This window comes from Tenrec ecaudatus, chromosome 1 (assembly GCF_050624435.1).
Source record: "Tenrec ecaudatus isolate mTenEca1 chromosome 1, mTenEca1.hap1, whole genome shotgun sequence".
NCBI classification, from domain to species: Eukaryota; Metazoa; Chordata; class Mammalia; order Afrosoricida; family Tenrecidae; genus Tenrec; species Tenrec ecaudatus.
Genome location: NC_134530.1, coordinates 181,313,529 through 181,326,426, shown reverse-complemented (window position 1 = coordinate 181,326,426; position 12,898 = coordinate 181,313,529).

Sequence of the window (12,898 nt, the reverse complement as noted above, 5' to 3'; positions counted from 1 at the left end):
ATGACAAAATAATAATTTATAGATTGTCAAGGGTTGATGAGGGAAGGGGGAGCGGGGAGGGAGGGGAAAAACTGAGGAGCTGATGCCAGGGACTTAGGTAGAGGGCAAATATTTTGAGAATAATGAGGGCAACAAATGTACAAATGTGCTTTATACAATTGATGTATGTATGGATTATGATAAGAGTTGTAAGAGCCTCTAATAAAATGAAATTAAAAACCTCCAAAACTTGACAATGCAATCAGTGGGTAAATATGACCCAAGGGCAGCTCTGACCTCCTCTAATGTCACACCCGGGAAGGACAATCACACCAACAGCCCCACACTGCTTCCTCTCAGGCAGAAGTGAGGCACACCTCTGTCCTCCACCATTTCCCCAATTCTAGCACCACTTGTTCTTCTAAGGCACTCTGCTGCTCAGCTGGGTTGGGTCATTGATTGCAATGACTCTACCGAGCTCACCAATCATACACACAGTTGTGGGATTTATTAGGGAAGCAGCAAATTACTATTTAGCTTCAAGACGGCTCCAAATACTGATCAGGGTACCCACATTCACAGAATGCTCCAAATTCAGATCAGGGTGCCCCTGCTGAGCTGTACTGCTAGGCAGGTCTTTCCCAGGCCCTAGGTCCCTGTTCGGGAAACTAGTGGAAAGCCCATTTAGCACTGCTGGTAAGTGCCCAGAGCACCCCACTCTGCCAGTACACCTCAGCTTGAGTTTGTGGGTCTCTAAACGCGGTTCCATCAAGGGCTGGAGGCACCGTGCGCTGCAGCAAGTCTCCTGCCCTCCGGTACTCAGCTTTCTCACCCCAAAGCCAGAAAGTCCACTGCGCTGTGCACTGACTCTGCTGCCGCTTTTTCTCGGCTGCTCTTTCTCTGGTGCTGCCTTTCACCATGCCTTGCCAGATCGTCTCTGTCTTCTGGGTCCGAGAGGTGCCCAGTGCAGAGATTGCAGGTCCAAAGGAAGCACTCCATTCCCAAGTCTCCTTGGTGGTTGTGAGGTCCCCTTTCCACCTCTGAGGGCCCGTTTTAATCCTAGAGAAATGGTAAAATCACCCACGCCCCGGTTAGGGTTTCAAATATTTCCTTTGCATGGTCTCACTCCAGGGGTCTCATGTTCCTTAGGCTGGAATGTCTAAAGAAGCAAAACCAGTGACACTCATATATTCTTGATATAAAGTTCATTCAGCTATATATATGTATGTATATGTGTATATATATTTGAAAGAACATATACATATATGAAAGAACTTAGTGGGTAAAGGGAGACAGCGGTTGGTGTACGACATGAAAATAACAATAATTTATGAATTATCAAGGGTTCATGAGGGAGGGAAGGTGGGGGAGGGAGGGGAATAATGAGGTGCTGATACCAAGGGCTCAAGTATAAAGAAAATGTTTTGAAAAGGGTGGTGGTAATGCATGTACAAATGCGCTCGACATAATGGAGGCGTGTTTGGATTGTGATAAGAACTGTAAGAGCCCCCAATAAAGTGAATGACAAAAGCAAAAAAAGAAGGCATCCCAGTCCCTAGTCCACATTGCCTCAATACAGAACCCTTTTCCGATTCACATAGCTGCAGGTGAAGTAAGAAGCAGTGAGGTCACAGGCTGGGGGGTGGGGGGGCTCGAGTCACATGGATCCAAGGTCAGTGAGGACAAGGCATGGCACCCTCCCAGGTTAGCAGCTCACCTGAGGGTACCCCTGAAGGCAGCTACGGAATCCCCGCAGACAGGAAGGAGTACAATTATGCTGCTAGGTAGCGGGCAGTGTCTTGCAGGGTGGGGGCAATGTTCTTCAGCAGGCTGTAAATGCTCTACACCAGCAGCCAATAGAAAGTTTGTGTCTCCCAAACCAGGATTCGTGGTTCCAGGAACTGAGAGATGGAAATGGAAGCGGCTGACGCACTAATACTCGTAGTGAGCCCTTTGCAGCATTTCTGCTTCCTCTCCTGGTGATCCTGTGCTTTTCAGGCTTGCAGGTCCTAGTTCCGAAGGGAGGAGCACTCTCACCTGGAAACACGGCACCGATTCCATTCACCTGGCAGTTTAGAATGCCTCCTGCTCAGTTTGGGCTCCTCATGCTTCTGAGTCAACAGGTGAGAAGTAAGTGCTGTGTGGAGCGCTGTGATTGATCGTGATTACCAAGGGGAAATTGGGTTGATGTTACATAATGAAGCTTAAGGAGAATATGCCTGGAATGCAGGAGATTCCCTAGCAATCTGTCAATACCACCATGTCCTGTGACTGAAAGCCAGTGGTAAACTACAGACACTAAATTCGGACATGATTACTAATGGGCCCACCCCTTCAGGAAGGAAGGTGCTGGGCATTACACCAGGCAAAGAATGACAGCTAACAGAGGTGCCGGCTGAGGACAATGCCACACAGAGTGGCTAGTGAAGAAAGGTAGTTCTAGTGTCAGTTATGGCCACGTGACCCGCTGGAAAGAGAGGTCTGTAATTGTTAATATTTTCTCTTTATCGGTATCTCTTTAATACAGTCACTATTTTCTCTTGTTAATTTATAAAGTATAAGATGTAAATGAGGTTAGTGCACTTCATTTGCATAGTTTCACCCAGTCATTTGGTGGGAGTTACAAGAGCAATTATTGGAAGGGTCATATTAAGTAATGCACTGAACCTCCCCATATCACGGAGTAGTACATAGAGAAACTCGAATTGGTGTCTGTCTAGCTGTATGATGTTAGGTGCAAGCACGATTTTATTATTGTTTTTGGAGATTAGGTAGGGCCACTGAGTTATGTACAGCTGTCAAGTTGAAAAGGCATGGTCTGTCGTGGCTAGATTTTATATCAACTTGATTGAATTTGTGTGGAGGTAGGCGTGGAGTCGAACCCATTAATCAAGTGGTATCCTAGTGATGCCTCCTCATTCTCTGTCCCTTTGCCTTCCTGCCTGCCTGTATCCTTGGCCTTTGACTATGTGATTCTGAAGAGGGCTCCCATAGTGTCAGGCCCATGGGCTTGAGTTGGACTGGGCTGCGATGCTTTCTTGATATAAAACTAATCCTTGATATAAAATTGTTTCTTATACATATAAGAGTGTCATTGATCTTATTTCTCTAGACAACCCAACCTAACACCCTATCCAGTCCCCTTTTAGACACATATCTTCTTTCTCAATAATATCTCATTTGATACTTAACTCAAAGCTATGAGGCAGACACAATATTCTTCTCATTTTACAGATAAGCCTATTAGCTCACTTTCCTGAATTACAGAGTTGCTATGATGGATAAGGTAATAATGCTGAATCGATCATCTACTATCATATACCTACCTACCGACCTACCCATCACCTAAACCAAAATAGGCTTGTTGCTGTTGGCACTGTCATTAGTCACTTTGGCTCATAGTGATTCTATAGCTAACAGAAGGAAGCACTCTCCTGTCCTGAACTGTCCCCACATGGTTATATTTCAGCTCATTGTTGCAGTCACTGCGTCCATCCATCTCATTGCCCTCTACGTTATCACAGATGATGGCCTTCTCCAGTGACTGGTCCCTCTTGATAACATGTTGAATTTTGTGAGACAAAGTCTCACTATTTTTGCTTCTAAAGAAATTTCTGGCTGTACTTCTTCCGAGGAAGACCTGTTTGTTCTTCCAGCAGTCTACGGTCTGTTCCTCAGCATTACTGGAACTCAAAGGCATCAGCTCTTCAGTCTTGCTTATTCATGGTCCAGCTTTCACATGCTTAGGAGGCGAGTGAAAAGACCACGGTTTGGGTTCAGTGCATCTTACTGCTCAAGGTGACAGCTTTGCTTTGTAGCACTTTCACGAGACCTTGGAGGCAGCTTTGATCAATGCAATATGCTGCTTGCTTAGTGACGGGTGCTTCCAGGGGGTTCATTGTGGATCCACGTAAATGAAATCCTGGACAACTTCAAGCTTTTCTTCATTTATCACGATACTGTCTATTGGTCTAGTTGTGAGAATTTTTTTCTTTATGTTGAATGACTGAGACTTTGGTCTTCATGTGCTTTTTGTTTTCAGCAAGCAAAGTCATGTTATTTGCATATCACAGGTTGTTCATGAAACTTCTTCCAATCCTGATGCTACATTCAACGTCATACAGTCCAATTTCTTGGATGATTTGCTTGGCATAAGTATTGAGAATAAGTATCTCAGCCTGGCACATGCTTGCTGACCTTTCACCAGGCGACGGTCCTGCCTTGTCCTCGTTGAACAGCTGCCTCTTTGTCTATGTGCATGTTCCACACGAGCACAAAGACGCCTTCTGGAATTCCCTTTCTGTGCAATGATGACCATCGTTTGTTATGTTCTACACATTAGAATGCCTTTGCACAGTTAATAAAACACAGGCACACATCTTTCTGGTATTCTCTACCTTCAGCCAAGAACTACCTGACATCAGCAAGGATAACCATCCATCGACGTGCTCTTCTGAATCCAGCTTTCCTTTCTGACAGTTCCTTTTGGTGAACTTCTGCGGCACGTCATACTGCAATAGATGCAAATACTGAAAATCCAGGAGAGGTAACAAATGAGCCCATTGGCCAATCAGAGAGTGAACCTCCGGGTGGCACTGCCTGAAACCAGTTACTCAGGCAGCCTGACCCTTGAGAAACAGGGGGAAGAAAATCATGCTAGACCAGTAGCCTTTTTCTGACCATAAGCACTGAGCTGAGCTGAGGCTTACTGAGGCTGTTTGGCTCTGGAACACCTGGAGTTAGAATCAAATGGAAAATTACAACTGAACCAAGGGGTAAATCTCCCTTATTATGCAAGCTAATTAAGGCCATCAACAGCAACCAATGAATGCTGGGAGGGCTGTTTTGCATCTTACTCAGTGGATGTGCAGGTGGACAAGGAAGTGTGGGGAAGGCCGTTCCTTGACTCTACGTGTGCCTCTTATTACGGGATCCAATAAATTCCTTCTGCTAGGCAGGTCCTAAGTCACCTTTCAAAAATGATGCAATCCACCACCATTCTGACCCTGCATATGACCTACGTAGGATAGGGGATTCAATCCCTCATCTCTTACTCTAGGTGCAGCTCTGAAATAAAGCATTTATTTAGATTTTAAAGATATGTTTCTGCCCTGGGAACTGGGCTTATGAATTCAGCATGATCCAGTACTCCCCATTCTGTGTATTTCTTTATTCTTGGTATATTTTATATGCCATTCTGCTGATAAGAACCATTTAGCTGCCCCATTTTTTGTTCAAATTATCTATATCTCTAGATGTTCTTTAAGACAAACAAACAGTTTCTGATTCTGATTGATAGGGATCACATAGGACAGAGTAGAACTGTCCCTTTCAGTTTCTGAGGCTGTGAATCTTTACAGGAGTAGAAAACTTCATTTTTCTCCCAAGGGACCACTGGTGGGTGTGACCTGTGACTTCACGGTCAGAAGTTCAAGGTGTATTCCACTATGCCACCAGGCTACAGATGCTTCTAGAATTCTTTCATTAGAGAGAAAACAAATTCTTCTCAGTCTTCAAAAACTATCTGGAATCGAGAGAGAAAGAGGTAACTCTCTCTGAAAACATTTGCTCATTTATTCCTTCATCCTTCCAGCAGCACATGGAAGCTCAGCGTCGTGTGCAGCTCTGTGCTGGGCAATAGGGACTTGCTCATGAAGATTGACTTTGTCTCTACTCAGGAAAGCTGTCCAGGGAGGGAGGCAGAGAAGGACACAAAACTAAATAACACAAGTGCTATCAAAACAACAACAACAACAACAACAACAAAACACTGCCATTGAGTCAATTCTGATTCATCACACACTGTCATTGAGTTGAAGCTGACTCAGAGTCCTTGTAGGACAGAACAGATTAATCCCTGTCGGTTTCCGAGAGTATAAACCTTTATGAGAATAGAAAGCTTCACCCTTTTTCCTGTGGAGTGGCTACTGTATTTGAACTGTTGACCTGTGGTTCACAGCCAAATCTGTAACCCACTACGCCACTAGGGCTCCCTATATAGGGTTTCTGAGGCTTTGAAAATCTTTTGGGGACCAAAAAAACCTTCATCTTCCTCCTGTGAAGTGACATGGGTTTTCACCACCAACCTTGCAGCTTACTGTCCAATTACCGTCCAGTGCTCACAGACAGCATCTTCCGTGCTCCTGATGAGCACTGGACAGCAGAAAAGAGATGGGATAGAGCTGTGGGTAGGTCAGACCTACTATATTGTTGTGGTCAAGGAAGAAGACCACATGAAACCAGGACCAAGATAATTGAATTAGCTGCTATGGAGAGAAAAGGGGAAAGATTTTTTTCAGGCAGAGGGAAAACTTTGAGATGCTACAAGAAGGCCATCTATGCTAGAAAAGTTAAAAAGACAGGTTATGTGGCTTCAATACTGAAAGGAAGAAGGCAAGCAAGTGTGAGGGAGTGACAGAGCAGAAGTCGGCATAGGCTGTGGGGAGTCACAGAAGGTCATATGCAGCGAAATTCCTTTCTCTTCCCTCACAAGTCTCGAGGGAAGGGAGGGATGGTTCAGTGGTGAGTGATAGGGGGAGAGTATGTGATTTCCTCTGAAATATATGGGCTCACAAATGATGCTGCTTCACGTACGATCCCTACAATTTCAGATTTAGCACTATAAATATCATAAAATGGCCTTCAAAGGAGAACTAGAAGAACCAATGTATTTTAAAAGGAAGTTCTGATTGGAACAATTGTGAAACTTTGGATGTGACTCAGTCTCCCGCTGAACTTCCTCCAGTGATACAATCACAGTGGGGCAGGATCAAAACAAACAGATGCTTATTCAGGATTTACTCCCTGCTCTGGGGAGAGCTTACAGGAAGATGAGCCATAGAAATTACCCCCATTTTTACATGATTTTAGTGATATTCTAGCAAAGATGACAGAAAGTGTATGCCAGGACAATCCCATAACAACCAAGTGCCAAAATATGTATCAGCTGGATTTCTAGCTTCCTCCCTTGGAGTTTCTCATTGATGCGCTGTGCATTTGGCTGTGTTCTAGCCACAAGAACAGGTGGGACATAGTGAGTGGAAGGCAACGGCGCTTTTCCTGGCAGCCGGGCTCCAAGTTCCCCGGGCGGAGTGCCATTTGCCCAATACAATTGGGCTCACCAGAAGAGTCCTGTTTTCTGCTTTGAGGCTACCGTGAGCTCCATCGTTCATGTCGTTACAGAAGAGTCCATTGGTGTATCTTGGGATATGGCTGTCCCCCAAACTTCATTTCCTGAATCAGCCAAGCATAATTTACTACCTTACCTTTTTCTTTGGTTAGATTTTCACCAAGAAAAGCCGTGGAATGGTGGTATTTTAGGTAACATTAGAAGCTGCCGTGGGCTTACTGGACTGGGGGAAGGGCGCTATTTTTTTTCTGTTCTTCATTCCACATACATTGCATAGTTAATTTTGGCACTGATCCATACCCAGGCTTTGAAATGTTAGGTTACACAAGACAGATGACTACCTTGAATTCTCCCTTAGATTGACATTCTCAAATGGCTTCATTCTTCCTTGACTGTGGGTGGGAGTGTTGGTTGTTATGTTTCCCACCATTCACAGTTTGGTCTGTTGGAAACACCATTCAGGAGAGGAAGCCTCCTTCATTCCCTCAGGTGGCTCTCCCAGGCAGTATGGCTTTTCTCCCTCCATCTCCTCACTCCAGGGCAAGCCTCATCCAGTGGGCTAGACCTTGAGGTGGGTTTGTCCTTCTGCAAGCCAGGCACTAGACAGTCCCGGAGAGACATCGTCAAGGAGTTTGACGCAGCTTGTGGTCCAAGGGACACAGTAAAATTTGCCTTTGAATCCACGATCCTTCACTTACACACTGTGTAATGTCAGCTAGTTAGCTTACTATTATTTCCTCTCTCTGGAATCACAGAGTCTGCAATGGTAGGTGGCATCAAATTGGTTCCAGTTCACAGCGACGCTATGTCCAGCAGGACCATCCTTACAGTGGTTGAGCCCACTGTTACAGCAGTGTGTGTCTCTCTTTTGTTGCAGGTCTTTGTCACTGACCCTCTGCTTTCCCAAGCCCGAGGTCCTTCTCCAAAGACTGGTCTCTTCTGATAACTTATCCACAGTTTGTGAGATAAAGTCTCCAAGGAGCACTCTGGCTTGACTTTCTCCGAGATAGATTTGTTACTTTCAATATTCTTCACAAACAACATGATTCAAATGCATCAATTTTTATTTGGCCTTACGTATTCAATGTCCAACCTTCATATGGGTATGAATGAAAGTAATTTCATCTACGCAGAATTACAGGAGCCAAAGACATCATTAACGCCTTTGATGCCAGCGTTGGGCAGGGACCCACCCAGATGTTGGAGACACGGAGTGGAAGAATATGTAACTCAAAACTCAAATTCCTAGAAACGTCCAGCTCTCCCGGCTCATTAGAAACTAGAGGTCACTGGGAGGCTGGCTCCAGCACCAAAAAGTAAGTGGATTCCTGCCCCTTCCCCGAGAAGAATTTGTTTCAAAGGACGACATTGACTCTGCAGCTCTGGGAGATGGACATATTTGATCAGAGCACACGGGAGAAGATGAAGGGGGAGGAGGAGAGAGTGGAACACGGCCTGGCCCACCAGGCCGTGAGGATGATGTTCCTGAGTAGAGCAGCCAGTCCACAGAGAGGACAACATGGTCAGCCCCACTATGAAACATGATGCCCCTCAGTGACTAAGGGCGATACAGGGGACAGCACCGGAGACACAGTGTGGGAACTGCACCTGACCTGATCCCACCACACCGAGGCAAAGCACTGGGGGAGTGCAGCGGAACAGCAAGGGAATGGAGTGGCAAGGTCCCCAGGGAATGCTGGAAGTGGACTTTGGGGCCAGGGCGTGGTGCCCCAACAGACTAGACTTGAAAACACTCCTAAGGGCCAACAAATGATCCTTGAACTAACTACAAGCTTTTCTTTTGTGAAGTGTTTTGTTCTTTGTCAGTGGTTTGTTTTTGTTGTCTGGTTGTATACTGTTGCTTTGTTTTCCTCTGTCTTGTTTTCGTGCATGTTAGTGTCTCCACAGGTCTGTCTGAATAGGACAGGCTGGATGAACTATCTGGAGGAAAAACAATGGGACCAACAGTTCTGGGGAGACTTGGAGTGGGGGGAGGTAGAGGGGTAAGGAAGTGGTGTTAATAACACAGGGACAAGGGGACAACATGGACCCCAAAATGGTAGTGAGGGGGGAGTGGCAGCCCTGGTGGGGAATGATCAAGGGTAAGGTTACGTAGAGAAGAGGTATAGCTGTAGCCCAGGTGAGGATGGAGCATGGTAGTGGGGCAGGAGGAAAGTCAAGGGAGATGGAGGAAAGAGCTAGGAGTCAAGGGGCATTTATGGAGGTCTAGACAAATACATGTACATGCAAATATATATATGAGGATGGGGAAATAGATCTATGTGTCTATATTTATAGGTTTAGAATTAAGGTGGCGGAAGGACCTTGGGCCTCTACTCAAGCACTCCCTCAATGCATGAATACCTTCTTTTATTAAATTGGCACTCTACGATGCTCACCCTCCCGACACAACTGCTGAAGCCAAAGAGGGTGAAAAAGTAAATGTGGTGAAGAAAGCTGATGGTGCCCAGCTATCAAAAGAGATAGTGTCTGGGGTCTTAAAGGCTTGAAGATAAACAAGCGGCCATCTAGCTCAGAAGCAACAAAGCCCACATGGAAGAACACACCAGCCTGTGTGATCATGTGGTCTCGAAGGGATCAGTTATCAGGCATCAAAGAACAAAAAATCATATTATTGGCTGCACACCTCCATGATACGATCGCCGAAGACAAACGGGTGCATAAGCAAATGTGGTGAAGAAAGCTGATGGTGCCTGGCTATCGAAAGAGATAGTGTCTGGGGTCTTAAAGACTTGAAGGTGAACAAGTGGCCATCTAGCTCAGAAGCAATAAAGCCCACATGGAAGAAGCACACCAGCCTGTGTGATCACGAGGTGCCAAAGGGACCAGGTATAAAGCATCAAGCAAAAAAAAAAAAAGAATATATATATATATATATATATATATATATATATATATACCATAGTGAATGATGGGGGAAGTGCAGAGAGTGGAGACCCAAGGCCCATGTGTCAGCCACTGGAGATCCCCTTATAGGGGGGTTTAGGAGAGGAGATGGGTCAGTCAGGGTGCGATGTAGTACCGATGAAGAACACAGCTTTCCCCCAGATCCTGGATGCTTCCTCCCACCAACTACCATGATCCGAATTCTACCTTGCAGGACTGGATAGGGAAGAGGTTGTACACTGGTGCATATGGGAGCTGGAGGCACAGGGAATCCAGGGTGGACGATACCTTCAGGACCAGGGATGTGAGAGGCGATGCTGGGAGAGTGGAGGGTGAGTGGGTTGGAAAGGGGGAACTGACTACAAGGATCCACATGTGACCTCCTCCCTGGGAGATGGATGGCAGAGAAGCGGGGGAAGGGAGACTCTGGATAGTGCAAGATATGACAAAATAACAATCTATAAATTATCAAGGGCACATGAGGGAGGGGAGAGTGGGGAGGGAGGGGGGAAAAAAAGAGAACCTGATGCAAAGGACTTAAGTGGAGAGCAAATGCTTTGAAAACGATTAGGGCAAAGAATGTATGGATGTGCTTTATACAATTGATGTATGTATATGTATGGATTGTGATAAGAGTTGTATGAGACCCTAATAAAATGTAAAAAAAATTATTAAATGAGAAAGAAAAAAAGAAACCAAAGGTCAAACAATAGATTGATTTATCAAATAGACAATATTACCCGTGAATAACATGATCCAAACAGTCAACATTTACTCCATAATTAAGGCAATTGGAAAAAAATTGACGCATAGGAAAACATCAATTCAAACCATATAAAGCAAACAGTCATTATAGCAAAAGGAAAATAAATATTTTAATTACTGCCTACAAATTATTTCTTTTCAATTAGTCAGCTGCTACACAGGTTAATTTTTATCATTGTATATCAATTATATCTGAAGTGTGTTGTGGGTCCATATTGGAGCTTGGGTGAAGGCTAACACACTAGGCTGCTAACTGAAAGGCTGGAAGTTCAAGATCACCCAGAGTCACTTTCCACGGAAGGCCTGGGGATGTAGTTTTGGAAAAATCTGTCATTGAAAACCATGTGGCGCACAGTTGTACTCTAACACATGTGGCGCTGAGATGTAGTTAATTGGATAGCAACTGGTTTGCTTTGTTTTTCAATGGGCACATCTTAACATGCTTGATACCATAAGGCTGGGCTTCTGAGAAGACGAGTGCTGAGACTTGGGAGGTGTTCTGGAATGCCTCGCTTTGGAGAGCATCACCAGGCACAGGGGCCTTTTCTCTTTGGGTAGTTGTTGTGGTTAGATGACATAACATTGATTTTTAACCCACAGTGAGCCATTGTGACAGAGTATGGTGATTTCCTAGGCTATAATCTTTCTCTTTTTTAAAAATCATTTTATTGGCTCCCATACAGTTCTTATAACCATCCATCCATCCATTGGGTCAAGCACATTTGTTGCCATCATCATTTTCAAAACATTTCCTTTCTACTTGAGCTCTTGGTATCAGCTCCTCCCTTCTCTACCCTCCCACCCTCATGAACCCTTGATCATGTATAAATTACTATTATTTCTATATCTTACACCATCTGCTATCTCTCTTCACCCATGTTTCTGTTCATGGGGAAAGTTATACGTTGATCATTATAATCAGTTCTCCCTTGCTCCCCCCACCTGCCCCCTACCCTGATGGTATTGCTACTCCCATTATTGTTCCTGAGGAGTTTATCTGTCCTGGGTTCTGTGTGTCGAGAGCTCTTATCTGAACCCGGGTACATGCTGTGATATAGCAAGATTTGTAATGTAGATCTGGGGTCAAGATGGTGGTGGTGGCTGGGGGAAGCACTAAAGAACTAGAGCAGCGGTTCTCAGCCTGTGGATCTTGGCCCCTTTGGGGTAGAGTGACCCTTTCACAGGGGGTGCATAAGACCATCGGAAAACACGTATTCACATTGGTCTTGGGAACCAAGACACTGCTCCTCTGTCCATCTGCTCACATGCAGTTATGCCCATGTATGAGTACCCAGCGTGGACTGTTACTCATGCTACACCATGCTTCAAGACAACATTTCATTTATTTGTAATTAGAAATAAAGATTTCACAATAAGTAATTACATAATGTTTTTGTGACTAATCACTATGCTTTAATTATGTTCAATTTGTAACAATGAAAATACAACCTGTATATCAGATATTTACATTACGATTCATAACAGTAGCAAATTACGGTTATAAAGTAGCAACAAAAATAATTTTATGGTCGAGTGGTCACCACAACATGAGGAACTATCTTAAAGGGTCGCGGCATTAGGGAGGTTGAGAACCACTGAACTAGAGGAATGTTGTATGTTTCGTCAGTGCTATACTGCACCCTGGCTGACTTGTCCCTTTCTTGTGACCTCTCTGTGAGGGGATGTCCAATTGGCTACAGATGGCTTTGGGTCTCCACGCAACACCTCCTCGTTCACATCAATATGATTGGTTGTTTTGGGGCTTCTGGTGTCTGGTGCCTGTTGACACCTCATGACCACACAAGCGGGTGGGCTTCTTCCATGTGGGCTTTGTTGCTTCTCAGCTAGATGACCACTTGCTTAATTTCAAGCCTGAAAGGCCTGAGATGCTATAGCCTTTAATAGCCGGCACCATCAGCTTTCTTCACCACATTTGCTTATCATCCATATTGTCTTTAGCAATCTTGTCGGGAAGGTGAGCATCACAGAATGCCAGGTTATTAGAACAAAGTGTTCTTGCATTGAGGGAGTACTTGAGTAGAAGCCCAGTGTCCATTTGTTACCTTAATACTTAGCATATAAATATATGTATATAGATCTATGTTCCTATCTTTATAT